Below are 19,965 nucleotides of genomic sequence, written 5' to 3'. Positions count from 1 at the left end.
ACTTTGTTGCTGGCTTCATTCTGGTGCTTTATGAAATTCTTTTCTTGAAAGATAACTCCAGTATCAGGGGCCTCAATGCCACCATGGGGCTGAGCAAGAACATCAGTGATCCAGGGGACTGGAGTATCTTAAATTTCATTCCTGCAGAGAAGGTGGCCCTGCCGGGGACTTCAGAGGCAGGGATGTAGATGGCCTGTGTCCCTAAGGAGCTGTTGTACCTCTTCCATAGGTTTCCAGGGTCCAAGATGTCCAGGAAGATCCCTTTCATTGGGCCACCCTCCCCCACTCTAAAATAATTCATCAAATGGATTGAGTTCTGGGCCTCCCCTGGTGGTGCAGGCAGTTGAGCTTCAGTGCCATGAAGCTGTCTGCAGCCTCTGCAGTGTGGGTTTGATCCCAGCCAGCAGGCGAGACTTCCACATGGCGCAGCAGACCTCTCCTGCCTAGCCCACTGTTCCCCTCAGCAGTGTATTTCAGTCAGTTTGCCGTTCTGTTCCCAGCTCTGTCTTTGGTGAATCCTCTTACCCTCCCGCACATCTGGCCTGTACCCCAGTTCTTGTATACATGAATAAATAAATCTTTAAAAAAAATGGATTGAGTTCTTTGAGCCTCACCCCCAGCCCCACAAGCACACCCAGCTGGAGGGCTGGGTGCCTGTTGATGTGGCTCTTTTTCTCTGCCTTCTGCTTGGTCAGAAAAAAATGCCATTACTCCCAGAATCCCAGTGCCGCACTGACTGTGCCTGGAAACAGCTCTTTCAATGTCCAGTGGGTGTATATTCTGTCATCTGAAACTTCTCCTGAAGAGTGGTTATCTTGCTGGTTGGGGTTGTGTTGCAGGATTTTTGTCTTTTTTGTACTAGGGATCAGAAGGCACCAGTACTTTGTCCATTTCATTGTCAACCACCACAACATGTTCCACGTCACTCCCCTCACTTTCTCTCTTTCTCTCTCTTTTTTTTTTTTTTTAAGATTTATTTATTTATTTATTTATACAAGCACTGGGTACAGTCAGAAGCGTGGGAGGGCGAGAGAATTCACCAGAGCCAGAGCGGGGAGCAGAGCAGGCAGAAGGACCGAAGTACACTGCTGAGGGGAGCAGCGGGCGGCAGGAGAGGTCTGCGCGCCATGTGGGACCCTCCTCCCGTGGCCGGGGAGCAGCCGGGGATCGAACCCACGCTGCAGAGGCTGCGGGCAGCTTCGCAACCCAGCGCTCAACCGCTGCGCCACCGGGGAGGCCCCTCACTTTCTCTTTTTAAAAAATATTCATTTATTTATGCATACAAGAACTGGGGTATAGGCCAGAGGTGTGGTGAGTGAGAGGACTCACCAGAGACAGAGTGGGGAGCAGAGAAGATGGATTGACTGAAATACATTACTGAGGGGAGCAGCAAGTGAGGCAGGAGAGGTCTGCTGCACCATGTGGGCAGTTCCCTGGCTGACCAGGATCGAACTGCTGCAGTGGCTGTGGACAGCTTCATAGGTTGCATCTTAACCCCTTGCGCCACCAGGGAGGCCTGACTGTGGGTCCTCACTTGTGCACTGAACAGACTTATAAGACTCAACTGCAGGCACACATAAAAAGGTTAATAAGGGTTTATTTACAAAAGAAGAGAAAATGAAGAAATGAATAACTCTGGGGGAAAGAGAGGGAGATAAATTGGTGAATACGTCCTACCAGTTCCGGAATCCCAATGGCACACTGAAAGCTGGTGAAAAGTCAAGAGTGAAGCCAAGAGCCAAGAAGCCAAGAGGAACCCAAGGCCTACATGTCTGGATTTATACCAAACCTGCCTGCTTAACTCCACTCTCAGGTCCCAGCAACCCTCCCTTTGCTGATGATGGGATTTGTAGTTCCCGGTGCCTTGATGGCTCTGGTCTGGAGTGGGGGTGGAGTATACAAAACCTGTGTGGAGTTTGCTTAGGACATCCTTTCCCCCTAACAAGCAGAGTGATGGACACCCACACATTCTTCTCTAACCTCAGCAACTCCTCTTCCAGCTTTTTAACTCCAGAAGTTTCAACTTCTGGTTGGGTGTTGGTGGTGAGGCGAGCCACCACAGCAGAGGCCAGTCCACCGCAGCAGCCACTTGTTCCCCTCTCTGCTGCAGTGGCCTTTGCACAGTTCCTCAAATAAGAGCATTAGACTAGGCTGCACTTCAGAGTCCCTGTACTCACAGGTCCACAAGCATCTACCTTATGGGTCACCTGTTCCCCACATGGAGATCAATATATTACAGAGCAGGGAGAGGGCCATTTCTAGAACCCCCAAATCTGCCTGTTCTAAACAGATTCCGCCATTCACCACATCAAGACAAAACATATAAGACCTTTAATGGAAAGAAACTTTAAAACAATTAGCAGACAATACAGAAAAGACAAAGAATAGACTTTCTAAATCAAACAGCCAAAGTTACCCGTCCCCTCGTGGGTAAAAGTCCACCCAAATGGGATTGGCCCAGAGCAAGGTCCAAGAGCCTGCCACAAGTCTAAAGCACCTTCTGGTGGGGACCCAAAGAAAAGGATCAGAAACAGCCAGGCAAGTCTGGGAGGAAAAGAGCAAAATCAAAATCAAGATCAACGCTGCCATTGTCACCTCCCCACGGGTCTCTCACCCACATCTGCTTCAACCAGTCCATGACCAAAAGACAAGTGCAGTTTCTTCACGTGTCTCCCTGCTCCACGTGCCTCCTCCAGGTCTCCTTCTGGCTCTCCATCCTCCTTCCTTCCATTTCCAGGCTCCTCTCCACCTTCTTCTCCTCCCTGCTCAGCTCCACCCTCCTTTGGAGGGGACAGGGAACCTGGAACCTCCCCTTTTTCTGGACACTACCCTATTACAGATAGCCAATCCCTTGTGGATACCTCTTTTCCAAGACCCATTTCTCTTCCCAAGTCCTCTGGCTGGCTCACCAACTTTTGGTTCTCAACCTTGGGCATTTCCTGGGTTAAATGTGAAAATGGCCCTTTCTTCATACAGGAAAAAAGGAAAGATGGAAGAAAGAGGCAGATCCAGATTGGTAGGAGGGTCTGAGGCAGATTTCATAAACAAGGGACACCTCCTCTTTTTCTGGCTGGAACCATGGAGGGCATCTTAAAGAATTAGAACAGTGTTTTGCCAGAGCAAAGGGTGTTTTTTGTAGTGTTCTTGGATGGAATTATTGTGGAACTCATCACCTTGGTTAGTTGGGTTCTAAGAGCTATCCTTTCTGCCTCCACCTTTTGTTGATAATCTTTTCTGACTCCACCTTAGATTCCTGGAACCTACCATAGCTGGTTTAGTTAACATTTATTATTGTCCATACCCCCACTTCTGGTGTTTGTCCTCAGGAGACCTCCCATCCTAAATTCTACTCGATGTTTCCATCACTTTGAATGCCAACACTCCACTCTGGGTGTTAAAGGGCAACCCCACTCTAAAATGGGTTGCCTGACTGTGGGTCCTCACCTGCACACTTAAAGGGGGCTTAAATTGCAGGCACACACTGAAAGTTAACAAAGGTTTATTTACAAGGGAAAGGGAAATGAGGAAACGTACATCTCAGGGAGAAAAGAGGGAGATAAATTCTTAAATGTGTCCTACCAGACCCGCTGCCCTGGAATCCCAAATGACCTGCCGAGACCAAACCTGCCTGGCCAAGCGCATGAGCCAAGTGCCTCAAGACCCCACTAACATGGCTGGTTTTTATTTACAAACAGAGAAAATGGCTGCTTAACTCCGCCCTAGGTCCTTGCAACTTCCCTTTGGGGATCATGGGATTTGTAGTTCCCAGTGTCTTGAAAGAGTGGGGGTGGCATCCACAAAGCCTGTATGGAGTTTGCCCAGGACATCCTTTCCCCCTAACATGGGGCTAATTAAGAAGCTTGGGACTGAGGTGTGCTGGTTCAACAGTGGATATGTACACAGTGGGTCAAAGATGTTTTGGAGTCAGTGTGTCTTAAGAGGAGGTAGAAGCTATGCTGCCTAAGAAACCACACGGTGCCAGAATGGGGAAGGAACTGGAAAGATAACAGAAATTAATGTCTGTGATTCACCTGGACAGACAACCATCCACTTGCTCCTCACCACAGGGGCAGACAACAGATTAATTTGCAGATTCCTCTTTAGGAAATGGAAAGCCAAAGAGACACACAGAACTCCCTTGGGACACAGAAATCCCATTTCTTCAATTCAGCCCAAGGAAATAATTCAAAGAAACCCAAAATTTCTCAAATGATAATAGGACAAACTCTTATGAGATAGTTGGAATGTACCCAGCATTGAGCTAAACACTTGTCATATACACTTGACATTTAACACTCCTTTGAACTTATATGTGGTTCACCAATATGTGAATATTTTCTCTCTTTTTTTTTTAAAAGATGTATTTATTAATGCATACAAGGACTGGGATATAGGCCAGCAGTGCAGGGGGTGAGAGGATTCACCAGAGACAGAGTGGGGAACAGAACAGGCAGACTGAAATACACTGCTGAGGGGAGCAGCGGGCAAGACAGGAGAGGTCTCCTGCACCACATGGTGACTCCCTGGCAGGCCAGGAATCAAACTCATTCTGCAGAGGCTGCAGATAGCTTCACAGTGCTGTGTTTAACCCCTTGCGCCACCAGGGATGCCCATGTGAATATTTTCCATGCTTCTCTTTCTCCTTTCAGCCCACTCAAAGTGAAGATGATGAGGATGAAGATTTTCATCATGATCTTTTTAGGATTCTCTTAGTAACATTGTCTATTCTCCAGCTTACTTTATTGTAAGAATACAGAATACATATAATATACAGAACATGTACACACAAACTTTTTGTTATGGGTAAGGCTTCCAGTCAATAGCAGCATTATCAATAGTTAAGTTTTGGCTGAGTCAAGGGTTATATTCAGATTTGCAAATATAGGGTGGGATGGAGTAAATACGCCTAACCTCAAGTTGTTTAAGGATTAATGGTACTGATTTATTTAATCCTGAGAAGTACCTGATATCACACCCATTCTATAATGATGCAGTATCAGTGAGCTGAAGTAGCTAGACCAGAGACAAGTGGGAACTTGAGGTCAGGCTGACTCATACATTGTACCTAAAAGCCTCCAGGGCTACTGAGATTGGATCACTCCCCGGGGAGGGGCCAATCTGTGCGCTGTAGGTTATTGAGCAGCATCCCTGGCCTCTACCCACCAGTTGCCAATAGCTCCCTTCACAACTGAATGTAACAATCATAATTGTTTCCAAACTTCATCCCATGCCCTCTGGAAGCAAAATCACCCCTGAGCAAGCAGGTTTGGGCCAGTTCCTACAAACATGATGTCCTTTATTGTCTGCATATTGCATAGGGGCTTGTACAATGGAAACACCTCACTATCCCAAAGTAAGACATTCTACCATGAAATACATGTGTAGTTTAATGAACAGAACAAAACTTGAGTGAAGGAAGCAGGATTATGAATGAGCTTTTTGTCCTTTAAGAAGTGTGTTTCTTGATTTTCTAGAAAGATGGAACATCTATTTATCTCAAATAAAAGATAAGAGATAGAGATAAGGGTCTCCCTGGTGGCACAGCGGTTGAGCGCTGGGTTGCGAAGCTGCCCGCAGCTTCTGCAGTGTCAGTTTGATCCCCAGCCACCGGGTGAGGGTCCCACATGGCGCGCAGACCTCTCCTGCCGCCCGCTGCTCCCCTCAGCAGTGTACTTCGGTCCTTCTGCCTGCTCTGCTCCCCGCTCTGGCTCTGGTGAATTCTCTCGCCCTCCCGCGCTTCTGACTGTACCCAGTGCTTATATACATACATACATACATACATACATACATACATACATAAATCTTAAAAAAAAAAAGGAAATCAATATCCTTAGGCACCAGTGCCTTATCACAAGGCATAAGACCCAAGCAGGTTTCAGACTGCTGTAGGGAGTGTGTGGAGCACAGACCCAAAGGTAAAGATAGAGATTGGGCCCACTGTGGAATCTCTGCTTCCTTTCAGATTCTGCATAGTTACCCAAAATCAGCAGCAAAAAGGCCACTCCACGGAGGAGTGACCCTTCCAAAGAGAAGAGGACTATATCAGTGCAGTCTCTGCACTGGCATGGGGCAGTAGTCCCTTTGCCCACCTGTGACTATGCAGGTGCTTTTTCACAAACTCTTTCCCTCTGCAGGGCAACAGCTTCCTGCCTACCAGTGACCTGTACCATGACAGGACTTCTCTGCACTGACCTTCCTCAGCAGAGGCAGCTTTCAAGGCCACCTGCCTGCAGCCATGCAGACCTCTCTCAGCAAACCTGTCCCTTTCGGGGCAGCTCTTCCTGCCGGCTTGTGCCTATGCAAGTGTCCTTTACTCTTCTGTCTCCTTTCCTAATAAACCTGCCCTTTAAATATAACTAACGTCTCTGTTTAGTGGAGAAACTTGTCTGGGAAACTCACCGCATGCTGCTGAAAGAGGAGCTCTGGTGAAAACCTTTCCCAGAGTGAACCCAAGGACCTGGCACTCCAAACCCATTGTCTCCAAAAAAAAACGACATCACCCAGGAGGGAACTTCCCCACCGACACTGGCTGGGAGCTGGGCTCCCAACGCCATAATTATCTCAGAAGCAGCATCAGGGACCTCCCTGGTAGCGCAAGGGGTTAAGCACAGCACTATGAAGCAATCCACAGCCACTAGTTCGATCCCCAGCCAGGGAGGTGACTCACATATGGTGCAGCATACCTCTCCTGTCTTGATCACTGCTCCCTGCAGCAGTGTATTTCTGTACATCTGCCTGTTCTGTTCCCCACTTTGTCTCTGATGAATTCTCTCACCCCTCCCCCACACCTCTGGCCTACACCCCAGTTCTTGTATGCATAAATAAATAAATCTTAAAAAAAAAAAAAAGCAGCAGCATCAGGGGACAGTCATCAGGATGGATGGGATAATCAGTGTAAATGAGGAGGCACAGAACCCAGAGACCAGACTGGTTTGGATAAAGTGGAACAGTCTTCTAAAACATAGGAAATTCCAAAATCAAGGGGGCCAGAAAACCACTGCACACTGCAGCCCTATAAGAGCTTCCTGAACTGCTGTCTTGCTACCTGCCTCCCAGCTGCTCCTAATCTGAGTAGCCTGGTCTGCTGTGGTCCTAGAGCTCAGGTCCTCACCCTGGAAGAGGACAAGTTTCCAGAAAAAGGACAAGGTTCATGGGCTAGTCATCAATACAGAGCATGCAGCAAAGGGAGGAGTTGGAGTGATGGGAGCTGGGGTGGGAGATGCGGGAGGAGCAGGGTGGTGGTGGAATATTGACGGGAAGGCCGCACCTAAGGGAAACAACTATACAAAGGTGACCAATGATGGAAGAAAATAAAAAATAATTTTTTTAAATGGAAATATCATATGAGCCAGCAAACCCACTAAAAAAAAAATATGTGCTCTACGATGTTTATTGCAGAATTATTTACAACAGCTAGGACATGTAAGCAGGCTAATGATAAAGGACTGGATCAAGAAGATGTGGTATAGCCACACAATGGAATACTATTCAGTCATAAGAAAAGATGAACTGTTGCCATTTATAGCAAAAGGAAGACGTTGAAGGGAATTATTGTATAAACCAAGCAGCAATGTCAAGGACAGCTATGGAATACTTAAATAGCAGATGATTGGACAAAGCAAAATACTTCAAAAATAGCAGACACTACAAATGAATTGAGATTTCTAAGGTCAAGTTGGGGGAAGGAGACAAAGGGTCAAAGGAGTATGATGGTGGTGAGGAGAAAATAAAATAGAAAAACATGTAGGGTCAAAAATGGTTAATTTCTTAAAAGGTTCTATATTAGCCTTTCAATTTTAACCATGAGACAAAAACCCCAGTGTTTTGTTCCCTGCTCCTAAAACTCTTTTACATGCTTCCCCACTGCGGGTGAAACCTTCTTAACTGAGCACCTTGTTGCTACTGATTTACAAGGAATTCTCTGGAACATCTTTATGGAACTAAGTTTGTCAAACCTAACAAAAAGCCAAAACTGGAACAATTTGAGCAACAAAATAAAGTATAAAATAAATTTCCACAAGTTCCACTAACACAAATAAGTTGTAGGGTAAATGATCTTCAGGCTTTTCTGCCCCCTGCCATTAGGATTGCCCTGCATGGGACACCTGCATTTTGTTACATTGTTATAAGTTATGTTGTTTACGTCTGTGGGCCGTGGCAGCAGTATAGATATATTCACCAAGAGAAGCAAAGGCAGCAGAGAGAGAAGGGGAGAAAGAACACCAGAGAAGCCCAGAGTGAAGACATGCCAGGGGCTTGGAGGTCTGTCGGCCCCCTGGCCCTCAGCACCCCTGCCTGCCATGTACCAGGTTGCTGCACTGAGTGTGAAAACTCAATAAAAGCCTGAGAAGGCCACCGAGGGCTCCAGGACTCCTTTACCTGTCTGGTCTGCACGAATCATAGAAAACCTGCTCTGCCCATCCTGCTGCTACGTAAGTGATTGAGCTTGACAAGGATGTCCACTCTCACCTCTACTATCCAACACAGTATTGATGTTACAGGGCACTCCTGAAAGAAAATGGATGGCCTGAATGTAAGCCCTCACCTGCACGCTAAAAAAAAAAAATAAATAAGACTAAAACCCAACTGGCACACATAAAAAGTTAATAAATGTTTATTTATAAAGGGAAAATGAAAAGGGGAACCCAGGGGAAAAGACAGGCTAATTGGTGAATGTGTCTTACCAGTAACGGTGTCTGAGCTGGGACACCCCCACTCTCCCCAACTCACCCCACCCCCCATTATGCTGAGGGCCGGCAAAACCAAGCTTGTGTTTGGCTTTATACCAAGCGCGGCTGCTTAGCTCCACCCTTAGTTCCCAGCAATCCCACCTTTGGGAAGTCAAGTCACGGCAGATTGACAGGATTTGCAGTCCTCAGCGTAAGGTGCAGCTCGGGGCAAGGTTGGGGCAGGAAAGGGGAATTTGAAGCTGCTGCCGCCCGCGTCCCCGGAGCCGGCTCCGCCCGCTTCGCACCGGATGTGATAGCGCCGCTGAAAGCCAACCAGTTTCGGAAAAAAAAAAACTGACTTCGGTTCCGCTTTCTCAACTTTTGCCAAAGCCAGACCCCACCTATAAAAATTTACCCTAATCCCCCAAGGGGCACAACTTCTCCGACGCCCGTGGGGGGGCTGGGGGAGCGGAGGGGCCCGCAAACCTCGTGGGGAGCGCAGTAAAGTTCCTGCCTGTCAGAAACTTGGCCCGGCCTCCTCTTTACCCGCCACTCCTTCCCCTCAGAGCCTGGCAGCTCTTTGGCGTGGAGGTGAGGTGGAGCCCACCCGGGACTTCATCTTCCCCCAACATTGGAAGTCCTCGCTAGAGCAATTAGGCAGGAGCAAGGTGTGAAAGGAACCCAAATTGACACTATCACTATTTGTAGGTGACATGATTATATAGAAAAGCTTAAGTATGTACTAAGAAACACTATATATCGGTGCACTAAAGTGGCAGGTAAAAAATCAATATATAAAGTTTGTCACACATAACAAAATAGACGAGAGTGAAATCAAGAAAATGCATTTTTAGCAGCATTAAAACGTATTAAGTTGCTCTAAAAAGGGCTTCCCTGGTGGCGCAGGGTTAAAGATAGCGCTATCAAGAGAAGTGACCCACTTGCCAGCAGCAGCATCAGCAGACCTCTCCTGCCCAGCCGCTGCTCCCCTCCGCAGTGTATTTCAGTCCGTCTGCCTATTCTGTTCCCCACTGTCTCTGGTGGATCCTCTCACCCCCCTCCCGCATCTCTGGCCTGTACCCCAACTCTTGTATGCATAAATATATAAATCTCTAAAAAAATTAAAAATATAAAAAAATTTTTAAAAAGTTTTCCTATTCTCATCCCTATTTCACAGCTACAGAATCCCAGACTGAGGAAATTTCTTGCCCAGGGTCCCACAGGAAGGGACACACATATAATCTTGGCTTCTTAGCGTGTGACTGAAGGGCACCCGGGACCCCAAACAAATAGGGTACATGTTTTAAAACAGACGGGTTCTGCCATCTGCTGCATAAAGATAAAGAAAGCAAACCTTTAGTGTAAAATATCTAGTAGAACTGAATAGAAAGGAGAAAGTTCCTAATAAGAACACCAAAAAATTACCCATCCCCTTGTGGGTAAATTCCCAGCCAAACAGGGCCCAAAAGCTTGCCACAAGTCTACGGCACTTTCTGACAAAGAGAATCACAGGAAGGGGGTGAAAGGAGACAGGTGAGTCTGGAACAAAAGGAGCAAAATCAAAGTACAAATCAAGATAACACTATTGTCAGCTTCCCCTTGGGTCTCTCTCCCCTCCCCCACCTTTCAAGTGTCTCTGAGTCCCAGGGCAAGTGAGGGTTAATTAGGCAGCTTCGGGGACAGCACAGGCAGGGACTTCCGGAGAGTTAGAGAGGCTTCTGAGATAAGGGCAGAGAAACTCAGAAGGGCTAATGAGGGCAGTAAACTTTAAGGCTAAAATTTAAAATGACTTGGGAAAGTAAATTTTAAGAGACCTTGGACAGGGGAGGTATAGGGGCAGGATGAGCACCGAGCAGGTTTTCTGATCCAGCAGACGGGTAAAGGAGGAGTCCTGGAGCCCTCGGTGGCTTTAACAGGCTTTTATTGAGCTTTACACGTAGTGTGGCAAACAGGTACACAGCAGGCAGGAGTGCTGGGGGGCAAGGAGGCTGGCGGGTCTCCAAGCTCCCAGCACATCTTCACTTTGGGCTTCTCTCTCCTTCTCTCCTGACTCTCTCTTCTGCTTCTCTTGGTGACTCCCTCAATACTCCTCCCATGGCCCACAGAAGTAAACAAGACAGCTTGCAACAATGTAACTACTGCAGGTGCCCCATCAGGCAGGGCAATCCTAGTGGTGGGAGGGTAGAAAAGCCTGAAAAATCATTTACCCTACAGGAGGTAAAAAGACAAATTCTAAGGTAAGAGCTGGGAAAGTGGACACATCTGCCTGGAGGAGTATAGTCATTAGGAGAAACAGCCAATTACAAAACAGGATGATGAGATTTTTAGAATAGAGAAAAAAGTGTTACAGGGCAGGGAGAGGGGCAGCCCAAACCCTGCAAACCTGCCTATTCTATATAGGGTTCTGCCATCCGCTGCATTAACACAAAACATGAGACTTTAATGGGAGGGAACTTTAACACAATTAGGAAACAAGACAGGAAAGGCAAAGAATCTAGTTTCTAAATCAAGCACCCAAAGTTACCCGTCCCCTCGTGGGTAAAACTCCAACCAAATGGGATTGGCCCCAAAGCCTGCCACAAGTCTAAAGCATCTTCCAGTGGGGCCCCACAGAAAAGGGTCAGAAACAACCAGACAAACCCGGAAGGAAAACAGCAAAATCAAAATCAAGATAAAAGCTGCCATTGCCACCTCCCCACGGGTCTCACCCACATCTGTGTCACCCAGTCCACGACCAAAAGACAAGCGCAGTTTCTTCACGTGTCTCTAGGCTCCATGCGCCTCCCCCAGGTCTCCTGCCTCCATCCTGCTTCCTTCCTCAGTCTCCTCTGCAGCTTCTTCTCCCTGCTCAGCTCCACCCTCCCTTGGGTGGGGCAGGAAACCTGGAACCTCCCCCTTTCCTGGAGACCACCCTGTTACAATCAGATTTAAATATCCCCAAGACACAGGCCCATAATAGCACCTTTTGCCCCTCCTCAGCATCGCTGCCTTGAAGTCTTTGGGCCCTGTTTGGCCCAAAAGTTTTTTTTTTGCTTTTGTTCTTTTTCCTCTAAATAAGTTTTCTTCACTTTTTTTTTTAATTCTTAAATTTAAAAAAAATATATTTATTCATGCATACAAAAGCTGGGGTATAGGCCAGAGGTGTGGAGGGTGAGAGGATTCACCAGAGACAGAGCGGGGAACAGAACAGGCAGATTGACTAAGTACACTGCCGAGGCAAGTCAGGAGAGGTATGCTGTACTATGTGGGTCACCTCCCTGGCCGGCCTGGGGATCAAACCTGTGCTGCAGTGGCTGCAAACAGCTTCTTAGGTTGTGTCTCAACCCCTTGCGCCACCAGGGAGGCCCTATAAATAAATAAATCTTTTCTTCACTTTTTGAATAAAGTTTTCTTTTCTCTGCTTACTTACTTATCTAAAAAGTCTATGAATTCCTTTTTATAGCTTCGTGGGACAAGACCCTGTGGTGGTTCAAGGGCTAAATTAACAGCACACACCGGCTCCATCTACACGTCTCTGCTCTACATGTCTCCTTCCCAGCAGTACCAGGGTGCGAGTTAGACCACAGACACAGAGTTTTCATCACACGCACACACACACACCACCCCTGCCCAGCCCACCTGCCTCCTATGTTATATAGTTATACCTGGCCACCCAGCTAGTTCCCAGTAGCTACTCCAAGGTGCTGCATGTGAGCGGGTGTGGAGAACATGATACCTCCCTTAACACTCTGACCTTCAGTGCTGGTCCCAAGTTGAGCCTAAGGTTTGAAGCTAGCCCAGAGCAATTCAAATATGTCAACTTGGCCAAAGTTGGTGTCTTTACACCTGGCTGGGGAGGGAGGCTCTGCTGCAGACCAGCTCTGGCAAAATGTCTGGTCAGGTATCCCTGAAAAGATGAGACGTGTCAGCGAAACTTGAGGGCTGGGGGCAAGAGTATGGCAGACACAGACACTCTTTTTTGGTGCAGGTATCTCCTGCTGAGGGTCTCAGCGGGTCTTTTTTCTTACATCATTTTTCATCTTTGTACAATGTATGCATTTTCATTTTGGTTATATTCCCTATACAATTGTACCCCTCCCCCTCCCATTTTGACTCTAGTTCTTCCTCTCCCCACTACGGAACTTCCATACAAGGAAAATGGCAGCCAGCTCTGGGTTGCTTATCAGGCATGCCCTTGCACAATAATTATTTCCCATTGTCAAGTGGGCCAAATTATCCAGTGTTTAATTTTTAAGTAGGTAATTCTCCATGCCATGTACTTATAATATTCTTATACGTGTAATTTATTGTCCAATGTATATTTCGAGAAGTTTTTTCTTATTATGACCAAGAACAAAAAACAAAGGGATGTTTAATCTTCAGCCCTACGGTGTGAGGCACAAGGACTCTTCAGCCCTATGGTGTGAGGCTCTTAAAAGTCTTCAGCCCCACGGTGTGAGGCCCTTTTTCTTCAGCCCCACCGTGTGAGGCCCTTTTCTTAGCTGCTTGCCCGTGTCTTATCTGGCTGGGGCAGCAAGGCCCCCTGCAGCAAGGCTCCTCTTATAGGACACATAAGCTTCCCCTGGGCCTCTTCAACAAGATGGCCATAGGGCTTTAATGGAGGGCTTCTAGGCAGAAGGATGCCCTACCGGGACCTAAGGATGTTTCTCCAGGTCTATTAAGAAGACTGGGCCTCTGATAATCCCCCACACTTACCCCACCCCTTGCCCTCTCACACCACCCTCCACACATACACCATACACACCCTGCACACCCCACCACCACCACAGCAGAACACAAATACCAGAAATGTCTGAACCTTTGAAATCTGGGTCTAAATCTGGGTTGTGGTCACCTGGTAGCTGAAAAAACACAGGAAAAACATATAACTTCCTTCCTGCTGTCACTCCCCCCACCCCCACCCCCACCCACTAGGCAGCAAGGCTGCTTGTAAATAGCACAATTTCCTATAGGAAGCACTGGCTCCCTTGGCTACATGGAAGGGGATGGGAGGTCTGCTTCCTTTCCACAGTCCAGTTTCCTTTAGGGGATGCCCCCCATATGCCTGTCAAAGCCTTTGGGTTCAGTGTGTTCCAATGGGCCCTAGTCACATTTTTTCTTCAGATGTGCTCCTTGCTTTATGGCCTTGTGTCCTGTTATCTACCTTTGCTACTGCCTGAGCCACAGGCCCCTCTGCGCACCCACAGAACGCTTACTGGATGTTCATTTTACTTTCAATTCCTCACTGGTCCCTCCTGAGGAGGCTACTTTTGTCATTGGAAAACTGAAGCAAAGAAGGTTTACTTGGAGTCCTGATATCACAGGGCAGATTCTGAACGTAGGAAACTGTTCCCTAGTGGCACTGGGCCACCTTGCTCGTTGCGTGGGATGACACCCGGTGGCCAAATGGGGGGATGACAGCCTCAGACACACGGGCTCATGAGAGGCCTCTACCCTCTTCTGGTGGTTCCAGTCCCTCTTCTTTTTTTTTTTAAGATTTATTTATTTATTTATTTATTTATTTATTTATTTATTTATTTATTTATTTATTTATACAAGCACTGGGTACAGTCAGAAGCGTGGGAGGGCGAGAGAATTCACCAGAGCCAGAGCGGGGAGCAGAGCAGGCAGAAGGACCGAAGTACACTGCTGAGGGGAGCAGCGGGCGGCAGGAGAGGTCTGCGCGCCATGTGGGACCCTCCTCCGGTGGCCGGGGAGCAGCCGGGGATTGAACCGGAGCTGCAGAGGCTGCAGGCAGCTTCGCAACCCAGCGCTCAACCGCTGCGCCACCGGGGAGGCCCTCCAGTCCCTCTTCTGACACCTTTCAGGTTCCAGTTCCTCTTTGATACTCTCTATGTTGTCTGTGGTCCCCCAGAAAGCCTGGGCAGGGGTAAGCGAAACCTTGCTGGATGTCCACAGTGATCATTAAACACAAAACTTGGCCTCTTAGCTCAGACCTGGATGCTGCTGCCACTCCCCAACTCACTTCTTTAGCCTGTGGTAGATACGAACACAAGAGTGACATGCACTAGGCACTCAGTAATTGTAATGGTAACCTTCAGTAACACACAAAAGGAAAGTGAGAACGCCCAACCCAAAAAGCTTTGAAACAACTCACAGGTTTTTTTCTAGGAAATTGAAACTGAAAGGCCATTCCTGGGCCTCCAGTTCAGAGGATCCTCCCCGGACTTACCATTGGTCAGCAGGCCTACCATGCTAATAAAGGGGCCGTCCTTAAAAGATTCCAGTTCCTTCCCTAACTCTCACACTCTACAGTCTAGAGCCTGTTTGGATGCGACTATTCTTCACTACAGATGGCCTGTGTCTGAGCAGAACATGGAGCCGGTGGAAGGATGCCCCAGGCTGCTGAGACGTCTGAGAATCCCAATGCTGCTATTGGTGGTGGTGGCTGTGCTGGCGACCTTGATAACCTTCATCATCAGGACCACCAGACCATCCTGCAAGGATGTCCAAGCTAAGCAGGATTGTTGCAATAGCACGAGCCTCCTGGAACATCAGCTGACTAAGGCCCAGGAAGATCAACTGCAGAGAAAGGCCCAGGTCACTGCCTGCAACAAGACTGTGGTAAGCCCCTGACCCTTGAGAGGGGCTCCAGGGCCTAGGTAGGTGGAGGTAGACAGACCTTGAAGCTGCCCCTAAACCCACATATTGAAGCCCTGAACTTCCCCACAAGGATTTGGAGAACTCTAAACACTTTCTGGGGTGCTGGTAAGGGTGTTCCCCCAGAGCCCCAAAATTAGGGTCCTAGGTATTCCCCACCAGGGTGTGAGAGAATCTCTAGATTTCAGGGCACTGGTGTGAGGAAACTTCCTTTGGGCACCAGTTTTGGGAGAGTAGAAATTCTGTCTAAGGCATGGGGTAGGGTCCTCACCAGGCCCTGAAGAAGGAAGGGGGGGAAATCTGTAGTGGGGGAAGTCTTGGCATGCGGCCAGAGGTACAGGGGTGAAAGAGTTCACCAGAGACAGAGTGGAAGTGAATTTATTGACATACACTGCTAAAAGAAGGGGCAGAAAAGTTGGAAATTTCATTTGCCCAAAGGAGTATTGGTGGCTCTCTTTTTTTTTAAGATTTATTTTATTTATACATTCAAGAGCTGGGGTGTAGGCCAGAGGTGTGGGGGAGGGGGGGTGAGAGGATTCACCAGAGACAGAGTGGGAAGCAGAACAGGCAGATTGACTGAAATACACTGCTGAGGGGAGCAGCGGGCAAGACAGGAGAGGTCTGCTGTGCCATGTGGGTTAGCTCCCAGGCTGGGGATCAAACTCAGGTGCAGTGGCTGGCAATAGCTTCACAGTGCTGAGACCTTACCTTTTGCACCAACAGGGAGGCCCCCAAGACTCTCTTTTATACTCTGCTTTTGCACTTTCTAACTTGGGGTGTCAATTTGCACCAGTTATCTGCTGGGATGTCTGGGCTCAGTCACTGGCCTTTGACACAGAAACATGTCCTGGCCTCTACTTCTATATGCCTGGTTTTTCTGGTCATGGTGATCAGTCTTATGGCCTCATACCCAAGGCAGGCTTATTCATCTCCTGATTTGTCCCAGCCTCCCAACCCGGCTGCTGGGCGAGGAGTGGGAACTTAGTTTTTAACCTTATTAAATTGTACCCTAACACTTGATATTTGCATTGCATTGACACTTCCACTTGGGTCCTGAGATGGGGGGGCCTTGACACTGCCCCTGGGCATCTAACTCCGGCTCGAAAATTCCCCTGTGTTCTGGGTTTGGTGGAACTTATAAATCTTAGGCAATAGCCCAAAGGGCCTGGGAAGATCTCTGAGGTCTTCGGCACAGGGAATCTCCAAATTCCAATTTGAGGAGCCTCAAAACTCCCATTTTGAGGATCACATCCTTATTAGTGACCCTGGGAGGATGGGAGGCTGTGACCATTCTCCAAGACAAGAGAACGAGGTACAGAGAGGTTTGAAAAGGAACCTGAAAGGGATTTGGACTTGAATCCTTCTATCCCAGGACCTGGGGAAAAGGCCCAGCAGCCAACCCCCTGGAATAGGACTCCAGTTTCTGATCCTTCCCTCTGTCTCAGGAGACCCTGATGGCTTCCTTGGAGAAGGAGAAGTCTCGGAGCCAAGTGCGAGAGAAGAATCTTCAAGGTGAGAAGAGACCAACTCACAGTCCCCAACAAAGAGAGTAGCTAGAGGGCAGGGCCAGTGTACCAAGCAGTGGGCTTGGAGGGGTAGGTCAGGTATTGAAGAGGATGGGGATTGAAGGCTCCAGGGTTGGAGTCCAGAGAGAGGGATGAGGTCAGAATCCAGTGGAGGGTGGAGAATGGGGCACAAGAGGTTTCAAAGGGGGGGGGTTGATGAGGTGGGGGCTGGAGTTGAAGTCAGGTCTCTAGTGTGGCCAGGTGAGGGAGGTAGCCACTCTGCCAACACACCACCTGATTGTATTCCACTCTAGAAAAGATCCAGAGCCTGCAGCAGCAGCTACAGGAAGCTTCCGCGGAGGTGGAGAAACTAAGGTCTGAGATGTACCCCCCAGCTATGCCCTTTCTGAAACTACCCCCTCCTTACCTCCCCCAACACCCCCGACCCCTTTGCTCAGAAAACCCCATAGCTCAGTGAGTAAAGTTCGAGACCCAGCTGTGTTCTGCATGTTCCAAAGTCATGGGTGATCACTGCCTATTCTCCCAGCTCCCCCCACCAACTTGGTGGTGGAAGAAGAGATTATGAGGGGAGACTGGCCTAGAGCTGGTGGAGCCAGGCTGGCCAGCTGCATGAGTTACCCCCATCTCTACCCCAGGAAAGAGAAAGAGGAGTGGGGCCAGTACCCCAAGACCTCCTCCATCAGCTCTCTGGTGACCCTCAGTCCCATGGCGCTTGCTGCACTTCTGCTGCTGGACCTCTGGGCTGTCTGGACTTGAGGTTCCCAGAAGCCAGTTGGTAAGTGGAGGCAACCTGGGGGAGAGGAAAGCTAGTGAGGGGGAGGGTGTGGGGAGTCAGAGACAGGTCCGCCCTGGGCACAGAAAAGGAAGGGTCTTGGAGAGGGAGTGGGAGGGTGCAGTGAGTGGGGAGGGGGCCTGGACCACAGCTGGCTTGGGCAGGGATGAACAACTGCTCCGGGTGGCCCTGAGTCCCACTTATGATGTCTCTTAGGTCACAGCCTGGACTGGTCCGGTTCTCTGCTCTCCGCTTCCAGGATTACCTGACTGGGCCTATTTGGAGGGGCCCACACGGCAGCAGGGTTGGGGGAGGAGACAATGGGCAGGGATTGGGAGGAGGTTTGGGGGCTTCTTGGGGATTCCATGGAGCAGCTCTGGAGGGACCAGGGGTGGCCTTGGGGCTGGAGAGTAGTACAGTTGGCCCAGGGCTCCCTCACACCCCTCTCACAGCTGGGTAGGGCCTGGGGTAGGGGGGGCACATATTTCTTGTTATCATGTTTCACAATTTTGGAGGGGGTGGTCTTTTGGTTCCAAAAAATAAAAACTCTTTTTGGAGGGAAAGATCTTATTTCGAGTTCTTGGAGTGTCACGCGTCACCCACACATCTGGAACCTACCATGAGGGCAAGGATGAACACCCAGTCATTCCTACTCCAGATTGTTCCCAGGAATGTCTAGGGTTGGGGCAGGCACCACATTGCCTCCCCAGCTCTCTCTTCCACCGGGATCACATTAAAAGACACTATTGATTGTACTGGACCATGGTCCACTCTCCCCCAGCCTGATAATCCCTCAGGTTATCTTCCTTGGAGTTCTGCAGGAATCCTGACTATCATACAAGCAACTTCCTGCATTGGCACTTGGACCAGGACCTTTATGTCTGCCCTGAATTCTATACTGATCCCTATTCCCACAGTCCCTGACCCAGATGGTCAGTGGACTCCCCCACATGACTCCCACTGTCCTCCCAGAGACCCTCAAACACCGCCCCGGCCCCTAACAACCTTGCTCCTTCTATGCCTCGACTCACCATGCTCTACAGCCCCGATTATTTCTGTGTATGGACCTTGTCAAGCTTCATCCCGCTTCAGGGCCTTTGCCCATGCTCCACCTGCTGCCTGGAGTACCCTCTCCCTCTTCTCAAGTTCCGGGACAGGGTTCCTCAGTCTCAGCACTGTTGATCTTGGGGCTGGATTGTTCTCTGTGGTGGGTCTGTCTTGTGCACTGTGAGCAGCATCCCTGACGTCCAACCACGCCCAGATTGTGCCCACTCCCAGGTTGTGCCAACAAAAATGCCATCAGACATCACTGGGTATTTCACATAGTGAAGCCAAGTGTCTCCTGGGAGCAGAATCTCTGTCAGTAGAACCCTCTGCTCACTTCTGTGTCCCCAGGTTGCAAGAGGGCCCCATAGGTGCTCAGGAAGTCACTTTATGATGACTAAGTCATTCCATCCCATACCTGTAAACCCTCCACTTCCAGCGGGTTCTCTCTCTCTTTTATTTTTAAAGATTTATTTATTTATGCATACAAGAGCTGGGGCACAGGCCAGGGATGCTGGGGGTAAGAGGATTCACCAGAGACAGAGTGGGGAACAGAACAGGCAAACTGAAACACACTGCTGAGGGGAGCAGCGGGCTAGACAAGAGAGGTCTGCCATGCCATGTGAGTAGCTCCCTGGCCAGCTGGGGATCGAGCTCTGTGCTGCAGAGGCTGTGGACAGCTTCATAGTGCTGTGCTTCACCGCTTGCGCCACCAGGGAGGCCCTCCAGCAGTTTCTCTTGACTTGCTGGAAGCAAGCCCTTCTCGCATCACCTTGGTGCTTTACTCCTCCCTCCTCACTATCCTCCACTCCCACCCCCAGCTTGCTACTACAATGTCCCAAAACACTGCTGCCCCCCCAATCCTGCCCCCACACCTGGGACAGAAGGAGGAAGTTTCACCCAATACAATGAATTCAACCTGTTTTATTTCTTACTGCCCCCCCCCAAACCAAAGCCCTGACACAATGGTCTGAGCATAGATTTCTCTCCTTCCTAAAAATGTCCCTCTTCCCTCACTGACTGTGACCCAGCTAGAGGTTGAGAAGTCAAGACAGAGGGGTCCTGCACGCCTGTGGTGGGTCCATCTCCAGCAGGAATCTGGCAGGGATCAGAGGCTGCTGTGTATCCCGGTATTGAGATCTGACTTCTCTGGCTCCAGTCTCTTCATGTGGCAATGGGGCAGCAAGGATGTGGGGCAGAGATCCTGTTTGGGCATTCACTCCACTCACGCTTAACTCCTGAGTGCCAGGCCCACTCAGCAGACATGGGAATAAGGCAGATGCAGGCTTTGCTTTGTGGGGACTGTTAGCTAAAATTAAAAGTTGACACAGGGCCTCCCTGGTGGTGCAAGGGG

Source organism: Talpa europaea, assembly GCF_964194135.1.
Source record: "Talpa europaea genome assembly, chromosome: 12".
Classification (NCBI taxonomy): domain Eukaryota; kingdom Metazoa; phylum Chordata; class Mammalia; order Eulipotyphla; family Talpidae; genus Talpa; species Talpa europaea.
The sequence above is the reverse complement of the archived record's forward strand: the minus strand, read 5'-3'. Positions refer to the sequence as shown.